Source organism: Aedes albopictus, chromosome 3, assembly GCF_035046485.1.
Source record: "Aedes albopictus strain Foshan chromosome 3, AalbF5, whole genome shotgun sequence".
Taxonomy (NCBI): Eukaryota; Metazoa; Arthropoda; class Insecta; order Diptera; family Culicidae; genus Aedes; species Aedes albopictus.
In genome coordinates this window covers 104,009,189-104,026,251 of record NC_085138.1, presented here as the reverse complement: position 1 = coordinate 104,026,251, position 17,063 = coordinate 104,009,189, and the positions used below count along the sequence as shown (strand labels likewise).

The window sequence follows — 17,063 nt, the reverse complement described above, 5'->3', positions numbered from 1 at the left end:
GAAATCTCTTAATGAATTCCTGGAGGATTTTTTAGAGAAATCCCTGCGAGAATTCTCAGAGGAATCCCTGGAAGAATTCCTGGAGGAGTTTTTGAAGATATTTGTGGAGGAATCTCGTCAGGAATTCGTAGAGAAATACCTGGAAGAATTCCTGAACAAATCGCTGATGGAATTATAGAAGAAATTCTGGGGGATCCTTAGAAGAACTCGTGGAAGAACCACCGTGACAGATCCTGAAGAAATCCCTAGAGGGATTCCTGAAGAAACTCCAGAAGGAATCCCGGAAACAGCTTCAAGAGGGATTCCTAAAGGAATCCTTAACAGTTCCTTGGGGAAGTCCTGAATTTCTTTCCTGTAGCAGTTCATTAAAGAATACAAGGAGGAATTTCGGAAGGAATCCTTTGAAGAGTTCCGGAGGAAATCTTTGGAGACATTTATTATTATTATTATCTTTACTAACGAGATTTTCAGCCCAGGGCTGGTTCATCTCTGAAGTTTGGAGACATTTTTAAAATAAGTTGCTCCTAAAAGAATCACAGAAGGAATTCCCGAGTAAAGTATTTGAGAAATTCCTGGAGGATATCCTAAGAATAGTTCGTGGGCGAATTCTAGGATGAATCCCAAGATGAATTCCTGAAGAAATCCATTTAGGAATTCATTAGGAAATCTCTGGGCAGTTTTCTTAAAAAAAATCCTGGTAAAATTTCTGTAGGAATTCCTAGAGAAAAAATGAAGAAATCTATGTCTGCAATAATTTCTGGACGAACTATTGTTGGAATCTTTGAATGGACTCCCAAAGGAATGTTTTGTACAATGTTTCAAGGAATTTCTGGGTTAATTTTTAGATAATCTCTGGTAATAATTTTTAAAAGATATTCATGATGAAATACTTCAAATTATTCCAGATTGAAATATTAGAGCAATCTCTAGTGGAATTCTTGAGAAATCCCTATTTACCTCTGAAGGAACACTTGCAAAAAGAATTACTGTTGACATTCCTTTGTGAATCTCTGGGAATACTGGAACATTCACTGAAGGATCCTATAAAGATATCCCAGGGGAAATTTCCATTCTTCCGGAATGGAATCCCGTAGAGGAATTCTTGGTGAATGGTGAATCCCGTAGAGGAATTCTTGAAAAAGTCTCTAGAGTAATCCATGAAATCACTGAAGGAAGCTATGGAAAAGTTTCTGGAGGAACTCGCCGATGGATCCTTGCAGAAGTATCTGTAAAAAATTTATGAAGCAATCGTGGGAGGAATTCCTGAAGCATTTTTTGGAACAAATCCTTAAACTATTACTATCGGAACCCTGCAACATACCCTTGGAAGAATTCAGAAAGAAGAAATTCCTGGAAAAGTCCCTTGAGGAATTCCTGAACGAATCCGTGGAGTTCCTGTTGAAATACCAGAAGGAATTTCTGAAGGTGTTCTTGAAAGATTTATATAGAAATCCCAGGTATGTTGCTCTTAGCATGACGTTTGTTTGTATTGAATACTAGTGAAATAATTGACGAGTTTTCTACTGATACTACACTCTATAGCAGCATATGGTTCTTTACAGTCCTTCTTTTCCACTAGGAACCGGTTCCGGAAAATTCGGCATGTTGTTTTTGGATTCCATGAATAAACATGACAAAATTTAGCCATTCAACCAAGCATATATATTTTGTAAAATTCTATGATAAGTTTGAAGTGGTTCTCTTTTGGAAAAATACGGCGAAATTTCTCGTAATTTTCGAGTAAAAAAGGTTTGATAATTATGGCTTTAATTATTAAAAAAGTTTATTTCTTGAGATAAAACGGAATACCAGTGCACGATATGCTGGCTTTTGGATTGAATCTCCAAACCATTTAGATGACATCCCTATTCCCTCCTAATGGGATTGTTTGCAGTCAGCATCTATCGGGTTCCCCGTTAACAATGCATTTGGGTTACCTAAACATTACGTGATTTAAGTGCTCAAAACATTATCATCATAGTAAACAAATGAACCGCAGTTCCACATATAGTATTGCATTTATGCATTTGGAGATGGCCACTCTTTAAACCCTTTGAGTTGTAGGTATTACCATCTAAAAGGCTCTAACACCGAATCAGTAGAATGAAAAAGCCATTGGTTGCCCTTGTAGATCAGACCACCTTCAGTCGCGGGAGTTCTTGGAGGACCTAGAACATCTTTGGAAATTAGTTCTTTGCCAAACAATACTTCATGGACCTGTAGGATGATAATGTAATAACAATCCATCGATTAAGCTCGCAGATCTTAAGGTATTCACTCGCGGAAGTTCTTGAAGGACCTAGAAAGAAAGAAAGAATAATGCTTTATGGACCTGTAGGATGTTCCACCGTATCAGTAATGTTACAAAAATCCATCGATTGCCCTTGTAGATTTTTGGGCCTTCACTCGTGGATGTTGTTGGAGGACCTAGAACATCTCTGGAAATTATTACTTTGCCAAACAATACTCCATGGACCTGTAGGATGTTACACCGTATCAACAATGTTACAACAATCCATCGATTAGGCTTGCAGATCTTAAGGCATTTACTCGCGGCAGTTCTTGAAGGACTCAGAATTTCTTTGGAAATAAGTTTTTTTTTTCAGAATAATGCTTCATGGACCTGTATGATGTTGCACCGTGTCAGTAATGTAACAACAATCCATTCATTACCCTTATAGATCTTAAGACCTTACTCGCGGAAGTCCATGGAAGGCCTTGAATATCTTTGGAAATTTGTTCGTTACAGGACAGTGCTCACTGGACCAGTAATGTTACAACAATCTAGTGATTACGCTTGTAGATCTTAAGGTCTTAATTCACGGAAGTTCTTGGGGACCTAGAATATCTTTGGAAACTAGTTCTTTACAGAAAATACATGGATATGTGGGATGTTATGCCAGATATACAGATTTTCTGTATTATACAGATTTTTTACCTTCCCTACAGATAAGATACAGAGTACAGAAAAATACAGATTTTTGAAAGGTGATACAGATTTCTACAGAAAGCATAAAATTTGAAGTAATTTTTAATGAATTCAATGAAAACTTTGTAAATTGCTGCTTAAACTTTGAAGAATTTATGAAAATTTGTATATTTTTACACAAGTTTTAGAAAAATAAATACCAATAAAAATTTAAAATCGTCAAAAAGTAGTACATTTTCGTTAGTTTCTATTGAAATCTAGGACTCCCGGTGTCTGCTATACCCTCAAACACGGTGATACAAAAAAATCTGTATTGATACAGATTTTTGATGAAAATCATCTGGCATCTCTAGGTATCAGTAATGTAACAACAACCCATTGATTATGCTTGTAGATCTTAAGGCCTTTACTCACGGAAGTTCCTGGAGGACATAGAACATCTTCTGAACTATTTCTTTACAGAACAACAATCCATGGATATTGCACCGTGTCAGGAATGTAACAACAATCCATCGATTGCGCTTGTAGATCTTAAGGATTTCACTCGCGGAAGTTCTTGGGGGATCTAGAGCATCTTACGTTACAGAACAATACTCCATGGACCTGCATGATGTTGCACCGTGTCAGTAATATAACAATAATTCATTGATTACGCTTGTAGATCTTAAAACGTTACTCGTGGAAGTCCTTGAAGGACGTAGAATATCTTTGGAAATAAGTTCTCTTCAGCACAATGCTCAATGGACCTGTAGGATGTTACACCATATCAGTAATGTTACAACAATCCATCGATTACGTTTGTGGACCTTAAGGTATTCACTCGCGGAAGTTCTTGGAGGACCTAGAACATCTTAGTAAATTTGTTCTTTGCAGATCAATGCTGCATTGTCCTGTAGGATGTTACACGGTATCATTTATGAAGCAACAATCCATAGATCACGCTCATAGATCTTAAGGCCATTACTCGCGGGAGTTCGTGGATGACCTGGATGAGATTTAGATCTCTGCAGATCTATGCCTTATGGATCTGTAAGATGTTGCACCGTATCATTTATGTAACAACAAGCTGTTGATTACGGTTGTAGATCTTGAGGCCTATATTCGCGAAGGTTTATGGAGGACCTTCAACATTTGTGGACATATACTGAACCTATAGAATGCTGCGGTCTTCTTGAGTATACACGCGCTTTCCGCTTCCGCTAGGCCCCTCTTGTATAAATTCCCCCAGTAATAATTCCATCTCTTGAGATATTCTTCCAAATCTGTCAACAAGAAGACTGTGATAAATTAGTATCACACATTGCTACCGCCAGGCCAACAGGAACTTTAAATATAAATTATTCGTTCTGTTCGTCTGCCTACCGATTCTCTAAATATAGATCCGCCCGACCTGCCGGGCTTTATTGTCTTTATCCGGTATCGGTGTAGGTGCACCTCATATATTGCGCGCTGTTTCGACCAGCTTCCTCCCTCCCGTCCCATCACACATATGTGCTGTTGTAGTGGGTGACAGTCATGATGTAGCCATTTCCGGCTGCTGCGCTGCTACCGGGCGTTCTCAGAACCTTACTGCACCTCTGAAGTTCAGGTTCGGGTTCAGTATGGATGCGAGGAAGGCACACACACGACAAGCAATAAAAGTTTTATCTTGTTAGGCTGACTGGTGGATTCGATGAGGCAGGAAGCAACTTGTACGATGAAGTGTAGCAGGCTTAATTTTAGGAGCAAAAGGTAAGAACCATCATGCTACAGAATCCGGAATATAATTTGTATTGCTATCTGGAGCGTGGCTGAAGAGCTCTTGGATTTCCGTGACCCGAAGATTCAGAGTGCTGTACATGCATTAGCGGAGGCGGACATGTGTACCTGAATCCGGCTGCAATGCATAGCTGTAAGCAATTAATTTTCGACAAGTGAAGGAAGGCTTATCTCGCAATTTGGACAACAACATGGAAGAAACTATTAGAATGGATTTGTGGGGAAAGTTCAGCCGTCAGATGTTGCAACAGTATAGCAATAAAATTCCAAGAAAGTTATCGAAATTTGGTTATATTATGGAAAGACTGCTTACATGCTATTAGCATTACGATGAGTGATACATTTTACATTACCTGAACTTTCAGCATCAAAGTTGCAGTTACCGATATTCAATCCTATTTTATAAATAAAAACTCGCTAACTTCGTCGCTGTCATGGTGAATATCAATGGCATTTTTTGAAGGTAGTCTGTGACATTTTTACCTTAAGTTTTCTATTTCGAGATAGGATTTATCGTGACTTTCTTGTAGGTCAAGCCACACAAGTTTTCATATACTGTAAAACGGGGTATCATTAATCGGCTTGACTGACCTCATGAAATGTTCAAATAAACATTTTACATTGCATCAATTTTGCTATCGAATGGTATATCATAATCTGTTATCATTTAGCTATTAAATGACATGCAATTCATGAAAATTTAATTTCATAAACATTGAAATACCGTCGTTCGGGGTAACATTGGTCCATCGCTCCCACGAATTCAATATAAGTCAGAGAATCCGACGGTGGATGCAAAGTATCTTAGAATTATGTATTCTAGTAATCTAGCACACAATATGCATTCCCGTGGTATTCTAAACGTGCGGAATGGTGGCCCAATCCCGAGCAGAGGAAAATATCAAAATAATAGCAACGGAATCACAAAACCTGTTTTTATATCTCGGTTTGTTATTATTAACTAATTAAGTCATCACCGTTCCATAACATGTTCTGTTGGGAAATCTTATTTTGTTATGATCGTGCTCTTGGTGTATTTTCTTTAAATTACATTTCAATAACATGTTTTGTTGTAGCAGAAGTTCAGTTATTATTGTGTCATTGAGACTTTTGATCATTAATATTACAACATAACTAGCTTTGGAATCAAAACTACACCATTCGAGATTTTCGTTGTTCACATTATTCCATGAGGAACTGTAAGAGAAAATATTATTTTGTCATCAGTTCCTCTTCTTTCCGACATTACGTTTTAACTGTGACAGGATCCTGGCTCGAGCCAACTTATCAGCCTTTTGTTTTATAAGCACTTTGAAAAGTATAGTCCCAATTTCAGTTAAGTATGAATATGAATATAGAGAGTGTAATAGAGTATTAGCCATTTTACGAAACATTTTGGATCAACTGGTGGAATTCAAGGACGAACACTTTTTCGACAAAAATGTAAAAAAAAAAATAAGTCATCAATCAAAAGTCTCTATTGATTATTATTTTTAGACATTTTATTTTTATTGACTTCACTGCATCGATCCCACTTAGATTAACTTGGATAAATGTGTCAATCAATAAGGTAATAATGTAAATTAATCTTATAAACAATGAACCACTTAATAAAGGGCTTCTAAACGTCGGTAGTTTTTTATCTTAAGTTGTTTGGGAAATAAACGAAAACTATTGTTTCTCTCTGTTTTCGATAATAAATCGCTTGCGACAACAACAGCGGCCCAATCATGAATGAAACATTTAACAATAGATGCTATTGTTGCGTATCCCATTGAACTCCTATGGGACTTTGGAGGAGTTCCTATCCGCAACAGAAAAAAAGCAAATTTTGTTTTCAGATTATTATCAATACCTTATTCATACCAAAATTTGTTATTGAAATATTTTTAAAAATCGCTGTTATTTAGTTGTTATTGAAACTAACAAAACATGTTATTAAACAGGTCTTCCAGGAACATTTTTTTGTTATAATTTTTGTGATTTTGCCGCTTATGACAGACAAGTTTAGAACAGGATATGTTATGTAAATAACATGAATATAACTCTTTCCGTTACTCAGTTATTTTTCCAAAATAACACATTATATTATGCTGTTGCTATTCCCTTCTGCTCGGGATGTCACCCCACTTTGGCCCAATGACACCCCGCACGACGGTATATCGATTTTTTCATAACTGTGTTTCGTATTGCAATGAGATACATTGTCAAACGGCTCCACCCCACTACCCCGATCGCCACTTCCCCGAAAGCCATTACCCCGAAAGCCATTACCCCGAAAGCCACTACCCCGAATGGGTCATTACCCCGAAAGCCACAACCCCGTATGGGCCATTACCCCCAATCATTCAGGAGATCACCAAAAAAGTGATGGCCGATTAGAAGTTGATGGTTATAAGTTAGAAAACGGTAATCAGTAACAAGTGTATGAACACTCATCTCCACCCTTCCCTATAGTGGTCAAACTGAACTTATTCAAATGTTTGCCTTCTTTAAAAAATAGGCTGTTCTTTTGAGTTTGCAGTGTCCAACCGTGTACTGTTGCAGAGTTGTTTGGCAGTCTGTTAATTTATCTATAGACATTTTTCCTTCTTTTAATCAGAGGCTGTTCTTTCGAGTTTGAGATGTTATATAGTTTATTTACAGACAAACTACTAACTACATAGTGGATTTGTTCTTCTTTGAATAATAGGCTGTTCTTCCAAATTAAGTTTTTGAAAATTAACTGGCGGTCAAATTGGTCAAGCCCTAAAATTATTTTCAAATATTTTCAAGATTTTAGTACTTGCAGTATGTGCAAAGCAAAGCCAGCATCGTTGGACCAAATTGACTTTTTTTGACTGGCGATTGAACTGCAACTTTTCTTTTCGTCAAAGGCTGTTTTTCTATGTGCACTTACATAGTTTACAGGCAGTTGAACTGCTTACTGTATATGAGATTTGCCCTTCTTCAATTTATAGGTTGTTCTTTCTAGTTACATCATTACCGGGTTGATTGACGACTAATCTATTAATTTTAGCTGGTGTTTTTTCTTCTTTTAAAATTGGGTTTTAAATTTTGTAAAATGTATTGATTTTTTTTTATTTTATACGAAAGAGCACCCTTTTCTGAGTCACCATGATTTTTTTCAGATTTTTAGAGCTTTATTTTGGCACATAACATCTATTTCAAACAGATATTTTGAAATCACCTTTTGACAGCTGGGCAGCTACTTGGCAGCTGCGCCTAGTACAAAATGCGACAAGGGGTAATTCAATAAATCGCCTCCATATAAACTTCAAATCGATTTTTAAATAGGTTTCCGAGCACCGAAAATCATGAAAATTTGGATGTCGGCTCAGTTTGGAATGCAGATTCAGATTTTGCAATTATCTCAACACCGTTTAAGAAGCCAATTGGACTATTCTTTCGACCTATATTGTTACAGAGTTGTTCGGTAGCCTGGTGGTTTATTGGTCCTTGCAGGTTTCTGTATAGAAGCCGTGCATAAACTAGGTAGAGTTTCAGAAGAAGGGGGTCTATCCATAGTCTACGCTTCATACAATTTTCCAAATTTTTGTATGGACAAAATTATATGACGGGGAGGAGAAGAGGTCTGAGGTGACCGAAATTTGGTCTACGTGGTTTATGAATGGACCCATAGGAGATTTTCCCTTCTTTAATTTATAGGCTGTTCTGTCTAGTTATAACCATGCAGACCTTTTGGGCCCTAGCCCTATAATCATTTGGCATAGTAATAGTTTGTCCTAATGTCTTTACGGCGTAATGAGCCAGTATTGACAACCAGCATTTAACGGACCTTTGCTGACAGTTATATCTCATGCAAGATCAGCTCTAACACGTATTCACTTGCGTGTGCAGCTTTTTCTTTTTTCTCGCTCATTCTCTTTGATGTACTCAAGAAAGAGCGAGATAGAAGAGGCAGAATGCCCCTTCTTTTATCTGTTTCTTTGTCGTGTTTGTCTACGAGAGTGAGTGAGAAAAAAAGAAAAGTTGATTGATTGATTGATTTATCTTTATTATAGAGACTTTCAGCCCAAAGAAAAGTTGCGCACGCTAGAGTACGCATAACTCCTTTATGTTGTTTTAAGGTTATTCTTTCAAACAGTATCTTCTGGTATTGAAGCTGTCAGAAAAAACCCTTTTAAAAATATGCTTTCGGGGTAATGGCGTTCGGGGTAGTGGCCTATTCGGAGTAGTTTCCTATTCGGGGTAGTGGCATTCGGGGTAATGGCCTATTCGGGGTAATGGCTTTCGGGGTAATGGCTTTCGGGGTAATGTCGTTCGGGGTAATGGCGTTCGGGGTAGTGGCATTCGGGGTAATGGGGTAGAATCGTAAACATTCATGCTTGGCGTGAATACTAGATACAATATGAGATTCGAAATCACTGTATTACTTCAATATGATATCCTAGAGTTGGAATTAATAAACGAAACTTTTATGAAAATGCTCTTTTTCGATAAAATATACGATTTAATTGAAATCGGATATCAATAATTTGAAGCCATTATTGCCTACCTTTAGGCGTTATTCGCGGTTTGGAGGATTTTAATCCTAAAATAATTCAAAAAGTACATAATTTGTAAGAATTTGGACAACATATTCGAAATCAGCGACCCCGAATTTAGTAAGTTAGGATATTTTCAATACAAGTGAACATTGATCACTTACATGATCAATGTTACCCCAAATCAACAAAATAAAAAATTGGATTAAAAAGCCATTTAAACATGTTTTAAAGTTTTATAATAATTTTTCGAGTAGCTTAACACATACTTAGAGGGCCAGTACTTGTTTTAAAAATATAAAACATGTAACGTTTGCTTTAAGAAGAGAATTATTCAAGATAGAACGAAAATTCTGTTCAATGTTACTCCGGATTACGATACTATTATCTCAGGTTTAGCTTCTGAAATGAGCTGTATGTGGTTGAATTTAGATATGTCGAAATGACCATTTCAGCACTGGTTTGCACACATTGCATACATGCATACTTTCATTCACTTCATTTAAAATCGCTTTGATTTCATGTAGAATTATGCAATCTTGCCCAAATTTAGGCTAATAGACAACTACATAGTTGATCGACTGACTGTGAAAATTTGAGAATGTTTGTGAAAGCTTTGCCTGTTTCGATTATTTTGTCTATCCTCTGAAGCTCTTCTCATCTTCATGGCGTACCATGCCAGCTGTGGCAAAGCTTGCTCGTCAGCTTAGCATGCTACAAGCATTTCCACAGTTATTTACTGAGAGCTTTCTCTCACCTCTGCCATTTTCCATGTGTATCTTGTGGCAGGCATGAAGAGTCTCTATATCCAAGAAAGTCAAGGATTTTTTTTTTACGAAAAGATTTTGGACCGAACCCGTCACTCTAAGCATGGCCTTACTGAGTATACGTGCGCTTATCGCTACTATTCTATGGGCCCTCATGGTATGGGTACCATTGCTGTTTTATCTGTCAGCAAGTTACTTTATCGATCATTGTATTTGACGGGAGATGACGCTGTGTTTCTACGCACGTCATCCACCGTTTCATAAAACTTATGCATATCATTCTGTTCTATACAAGGGGGAGACGCTGAGCACATCTTTATTTGTGCCAATTATTTTCAGTGTGGGGGTGGAAGCTCAGGTAAAATATTCTCTTCTGGATGCCCATTAAAAACACCACCCCCGGCGAAGACTGGCGCTTGAGCCTAGCTATTTGGCACTGTAGTTGAAGGAAATCCCAATGCAGAACCCGTAGCTTCCGGGAAGGTAAGCCCTGCTCCCTGGGTTAGTGGGTTGGTGTCAGGCCCTGCGAGCCAGCCGTAAAAAAGACTAGCACCGAAAAATGAACAAGAGAAGAATGCGAGCCGATACCATTGGCAACGACCACAGCGACGAAAAGGGACTTGCGATTGGAAGCTCGGTACACGAAACTGCAGATCTTTCAACTTCATCGGGAGCACCCGCATACTCGCCGATGTACTGAAGAACCGCGGTTTCGTAATCGTAGCGCTGCAGGAGGTGTGTTGGACAGGATCTATGGTGCGAACGTTTAGAGAGTTGCGTGAGCTGGGAACAGCTTTTATAGTGATGGGCGACATGCAGAGACGCGTGATGGCGTGATCGGTTGGTGGCCGATCGACGAAAGAATGTGCAGGTTCACGATTCACGACGATTGGAAAGTTCAGCGACCACCAGCTGACGAACGAAAATGGCCTACGCCTCATCGATTTCGCCGCCTCCAAGAACATGGCCATTCGTAGCACCTTCTTCCAGCACAGTCTCCCGTATCGTTACACCTGGAGATCACCACAACAAACGGAATCGCAAATCGACCACGTTCTGATTGATGGACGGCACTTCTCCGACATTATCGACGTCAGGACCTATCGTGGCGCTAATATCGACTCTGATCACTACCTGGTGATGATTAAACTGCGCCCAAAACTCTCCGTTGTTAACAATGTACAGTACCGGCGGCCGCCCCGGTACGATCTAGAGCGACTGAAGCAACCGGATGTCATCACCGCATACGCGCAGAATCTTGAGCCACCGTTGCCGGACAAGAGTGTGCTCGATGTGGCCCCTCTACAGTATGCGGCAGGAAAAAATGCGAAAGTGTTTTTCAACTTCAAACCTCATTTTCGTCCATTTGACATTAACCAATCTATGTTTCAACGTTCCATGATCTATAATAGGCTAGTTTTCTGAAAAGTTAATTAAAAAATTTCCCATTTTGGTCACTAACCTTTACAGGGCGGCGCCTGAAGATGAAGACAACCAGCATTTTCAAACCGCAAAAAATCGCACAGGTCGCTAAATTTCGCATCTGATAAAACAAAATTTTTGATTTTCTCTACAATATCATCAAATATATGTACTTATTTCATCTGGTATGTGAAACTACATGGATCTGGATCAGTGTGGTCTGGTTGTTCATCGAATTTGAGCTAATTTTGTTACTGTTATAGTCATTTTGTTTAATGACCATTGGACGCGCAGTTTATTGATATCCGCTTATTAGGCCTACATTATCACATGTTAAACATCAAATATGTTCATTTTTATTTTTCAGTGCTAGAATATAGACATTGACTGATACACTGTCATGAAAAAAATACACATATATATCCTATATTTAGCGTGTAATAGTGCCTTGAACTTTTCGCATTTTTTCCTGCCGCACCCTGTAGAGGACTGCTGGAGTACAGTGAAAGCAGCCATAAACAACGCAGCCGAGAGTACCATCGGGTACGTGGAACGGAGTCAATTAAACGATTGGTTCGACGAGGGGTGCAGAGCGGTTCTGGAGGAGAAGGACGCAGCGCTGGCGGTAATGCTGCAGCATGGAACACGACAGAATGTGGAGCGATACAGACAGAAGCGGAAGCAGCAGATCCGTCTTTTCCGGAAGAAAAAGCCTGGAAGAAACGGAGTGCGAGGAAATGGAACTGCTGTGCCGTTCACAAAAAAAAAACATGTAAGTTCTACCAGAAGCTCAACGCATCCCGCAAAGGCTACGTGCTGCAAGCCAAAATCTGCAGGGATAAGGACGGGAGCCTCCTGAAGGACAAACGTGAGGTGATCGAAAGGTGGAAGCAGCACTTCGACGAGCACCTGAATGGCGAAGAGAATGTAGGCACGGGGGACCAAGGCAGCGGAGGAAATTACTATGTTGGTGCAGCAGAGGACGGGAACGAACCAACTCCCACGCTGAGCTCCCATCAGCTCAAAAACAACAAAGCGGCTGGTAAGGACGGTATCGCAGCATAACTCATCAAGATGGGCCCAGATAAGTTGGTCACCTGTCTGCACCAGTTAGTAGTCAAGATCTGGGAAAACCGACCAGCTACCGGAGGAGTGGAAGGAAGGGATTATCTGTCCCATCCACAAGAAAGGCGACAAGTTAATGTGTCAGAACTTTCGAGCGATCACCATTTTGAATGCCACCTACAAAGTGCTATCCCAAATCATCTTGCGTCGTCTTTCACCGAAAGTAAATGAGTTCGTGGGGAGTTACCAAGCCGGTTTCATCGACGGCCAGTCGACAACGGACCAGATCTTCACCGTACGGCAAAACCTCCAGAAATGCCGAGAATACCAGGTCCCAACGCATCACCTGTTCATCGACTTCAAGGCGGCATACGACAGTATCGACCGCTCAGAGCTATGGATAATTATGGACGAGAACAGCTTTCCCGGGAAGCTGACTAGACTGATAAGAGCAACGATTAACGGTGTGCAAAACAGCGTAAGGGTTTCGGGTGAACTATCCAGTTCATTCGAATCTCGACGGGGACTACGACAAGGTGATGGACTTTCTTGCCTACTATTCAACAACGCCCTGGAAGGTGTGATGCGACGAGCCGGGCTCAACAGCCGGGGTACGATCTTCACGAAATCCAGCCAATTTGTCTGTTTTGCGGATGACATGGATATTATTGCTAGAACATTTGGAACCGTGGCAGAACAGTACACCCGCCTGAAACGTGAAGCAGCAAACGTGAATGCGACTAAGACAAAGCACATGCTGTTAGGTGGGACTGGAAAAGCCTTGGCAGCAATGTTACGATAGACGGGTATACTTTCGAGGTGGTAGAAGAATTCGTCTTCGTCTAACCATCCGGTTGGTACAAGAAGGCGTGGAGCGCAGAGAGCACGATGGGCGGACCAGGTGGAGCGTATCAGGTATCAGAAGGCCGGCTCCAGAGGCACGTTATCCTCCATTCGGGACATTTGTTCCATCGCCAAAATAATAGCCTATTTCATCATCTACCTGAGGGAAAAGGAAGGAAATAAGGATAGGGATGGGGATAAGGATAGGTAGGGAAATAGGAAAAGTACCCTGGAAGAGGATACTAACGCATAAGCGTACCACAACGGGTTCAAACAGCCAGCGCCCTGAAAAGGGCACTGTAATAACGCAAACAGCAGAACAACGTAATAACAGAACAACAGAATATCCTGAATATTCAGGTCTCTGAAGTCAGTTTCACTTAATGAGTGTTTACCGAATACTCGGAAACGCAGTTGCGCAAAAACTGGACAGTTACATATCAAATGATACGAAGTTCCATAATCGGATTCACAGCTATCACATGCAAATAAATCAGCTTGCTGAATATTCGCCATGTGATAGCTGAGTCGGCAGTGGCCAGTCAATGCTTTGACCAGAATGCTGCAATTCTGCTTTGACAAATTTATAAGATACTTCGCCACCCTTGGAGATGGCTCAGTACAATACATTTTGGTTTGACGACATGACTCCAAACTATTCCAGTATTGTCTGTGTTGAGTAGCAGCCCAGGTGTGAATCTGAAGCTTTACCCAACACTTCGATATCGGAATAGCTGGCTAAGGGCCAATGAAGTCATGTGATGCTCCAGTGCTATCTAACTCATCAGCCAATTCATTTCCTGCGATGGAAGAATGGCCAGGTACCCATACAAGATGAACAGCGTTTGCTGAATTCAGCTCCTCGATTTGAATTCGACAAGCGATAACTATCTTCGACCTGGAGTTGGCCGAAGCAAGTGCTTTAATAGCAGCCTGGCTATCTGAACAGGAGTATATTACTTTGCCCATTACGTGCTGCTGAAGTGCTGACATTGGCGAAACTACAAATTTTTGCCAGGGGGTGCACTACGAACAAGTATTCATTAGTTCATCCATTCCTCATTCAACGCCCCATATCTCACAGCAATGCTTCAAAATTCTAGGGGGTGCCTGGCAACCCCGGCACCCCCGGTAGTTTCGCCTATGAGTGCTGATTGCACTCCGCACATAAGAGCAAAGATTTCGGCCTGAAAAACGGTGCAGTATCTACCAAGTGAGTAAGACAGATACAGCCTTAGCTCACGAGAATAAACGCCAGCACCTGCTCGACCTTCGAGGAATTTCGTGGAAAATGTCCTATATGGAAAATTACAAGCAATTGTAAGATCACTTGGAGCAAGGACAATTTTGTTCCAATTCACCAAAAGTGGAAACAACGAGGTGTGTGTTGATGTGCGGTTCACAGGAGTTTCCTCTAGTAGATCGAGTACCCGTAGACGGTAAGTGCAAGAAAGTGCTTCTTGTTTGAGATGAATGTGTAGTGGAGCAACGTCAAAGAGAACTTCGAGCGCTGCCGTGGGAGTTGAAGAGAACGCTCCAGACATCGCCATCAAGCACATCCTTTGGAGATGGCCTAACTTTGATTGGACCATTCTCATTTCGCCCTTTTGCCACCACACAAGACATCCATAAGCCAATATTGGCCGAACAACAGTTGTGACAATCCATTTGACATACTTGGGTTTTAGACATCAAGTTGTACCAAAGGTTCGCCGGCATTGCCCGAAGGCCATACAAGCTTTCTTGATTCTGAACTCAATGTGAGGTGTCCAGGAAAGCTTGGAATCAAGAATGACTCCAACGTACTTTACCTGTTCAGTCACATCGATTTCAGAATCAAAGAGACGCAAAGGTCGAACGCCATTACGGTTTCGCTTTTCCGTAAAAAGAACAACAGATGTTTTACTCGGATTAGCCGAAAGGCCATATTGGCGACACCGACCCTCAACTACCTGAAGGGCGCTTTGCATCAGGTCGAAAAGGGTGGTGATACACATACCAACTAACAATGCTAGGTAGTCGTTGGCAAAACCATAAGTAGGAAAACTGCTATTATTGAGTTGCCTTAATAGCGTATCTGCTACGAGATTCCACAAAAGCGGTGATAAGACTTCCCCTTGGGGGGCATCCACAAACACTGAATTTCCTAATCCCTGCTAGACGCAATGTCGAGAAGAGATATCGGCTTTTGAGCATTTGGTGAATCCAATTGGAAATCATTGGAGATATACCATGACTCCGTGCGGCTTCCGATATGGCATCGAAAGGCACGTTGTCAAAGGCTCGATATCTAAGAAAACACCCAGACAAGACTGGTTTTGAGCTAATGCTTTCTCGTTATCATAAACAACCTTGTGTAAAAGAGTCACAGTGGACTTACCAGATTGGTAGGCATGTTGATTCACATGAAGAGGCACGTTGGCTAAATGAACATCACGGATGTGATGATCCACAATGCGTTCTAAGCCTTTCAGAAGAAAAGAGGTCAAACTGATAGGTCTGAAACTCTTTGCTTCTTCATACGACGCACGATCCACTTTCGGAATAAACTTCACAGTAATATCTCGCCAGGATTTGGGAATATACCCTGTAGCAAAACTGCAAACAAGTATTTTTTTCAAAACATGTTTGAAATGATCAAATCCCTTCTGAAGCAAAATAGGATAAATCCCATCTGCCCCAGGAGATTTGAAAGGAGCAAAGCTATTAAGTGCCCACTCAATCGATTCTATAGTTACAATACTCCGAGCCGAAGCTAAAGAATCATAACTACAAGAAAAGACATCAGGATCATCCGAAGATGTAATATCCACACATCCAGGGAAGTGTGTGGTGAATAAGCATTTCAGAACTTCCTCATCAGAGGAAGTCAGATCGCCATTTGGCAAACGAAGTTCGTTCACTCGGAAATCCTTAGATTTCGCAAGGATTTTATTTAACCGACTGACTTCACTCAAACTGGAAAGTGGCCAAAGCCGGAAGGATACGATGGGCAGGGCATGTTGCAAGAATGCCGGACAACAACCCTGCAAAGATGGTGTTTGCTAACCATCCGGTTGGTACAAGAAGGCGTGGAGCGCAGAGAGCACGATGGGCGGACCAGGTGGATCGTGATCTGGCGAGTCTTGGGCGTGACCGACGTTGGAGAGCTGCAGCTTCAAATCGAGTAGGGTAATTTTCCAATTGTTGCACGGCTTAAAACTCGCCTATTGTTGCACACTCCATGTTATTCTTATGAGGTGTGCAATAATTGACGAATTTTTAGCCGTGCAACAATTGGAAAATTACCCTATTATGGCGGTAAATTGTTGATTCAGTATTATCATGAATTTGATGTTAACTAAATAAATGAAATAAATGAAATATTTTCGCTCCTGCTTCTTAAAAGCTTCAGAAATAAATTACCAGAGTTTGTTTGGCATTCCGAAATTATCAGTGAATTCCATGTTTCCCACGGACTTTTATCAACAGTCTTACATTTGTATACTCCATTGCACGGTGACGTCATCAAGAAATCGGTCTCTTTCTATCCTACGGGAAATTAGAAAACAACAGGACCAACACCTGTCACATTTGACAGGTACTGGTCCTGTTGTTTTCAAGCTCTCTGAAAGAGATAGAAACTCCATTAACTACCTAAATGGGGCTTCCAATTAAAAAATGATTTAGTTCCAACATGCTTCCGGAACCACGCGTTCATTCAAAATTTCGTTGATTCTTCGAATCGTTTCCAGCATCCAACTAATTTGGCGCCAAAAAATCCCATGCACA

General features: G+C 40.6%; 1 protein-coding gene across 1 annotated transcript in view; it reads left to right on the top strand.

Annotated features, from left to right (window-relative positions):
* LOC134291327 (uncharacterized) overlaps positions 1-17,063 on the top strand; it is a 422,656-nt gene that overhangs the window by 272,380 nt on the left and 133,213 nt on the right. The gene's annotated exons all lie outside the window — the stretch shown is intronic.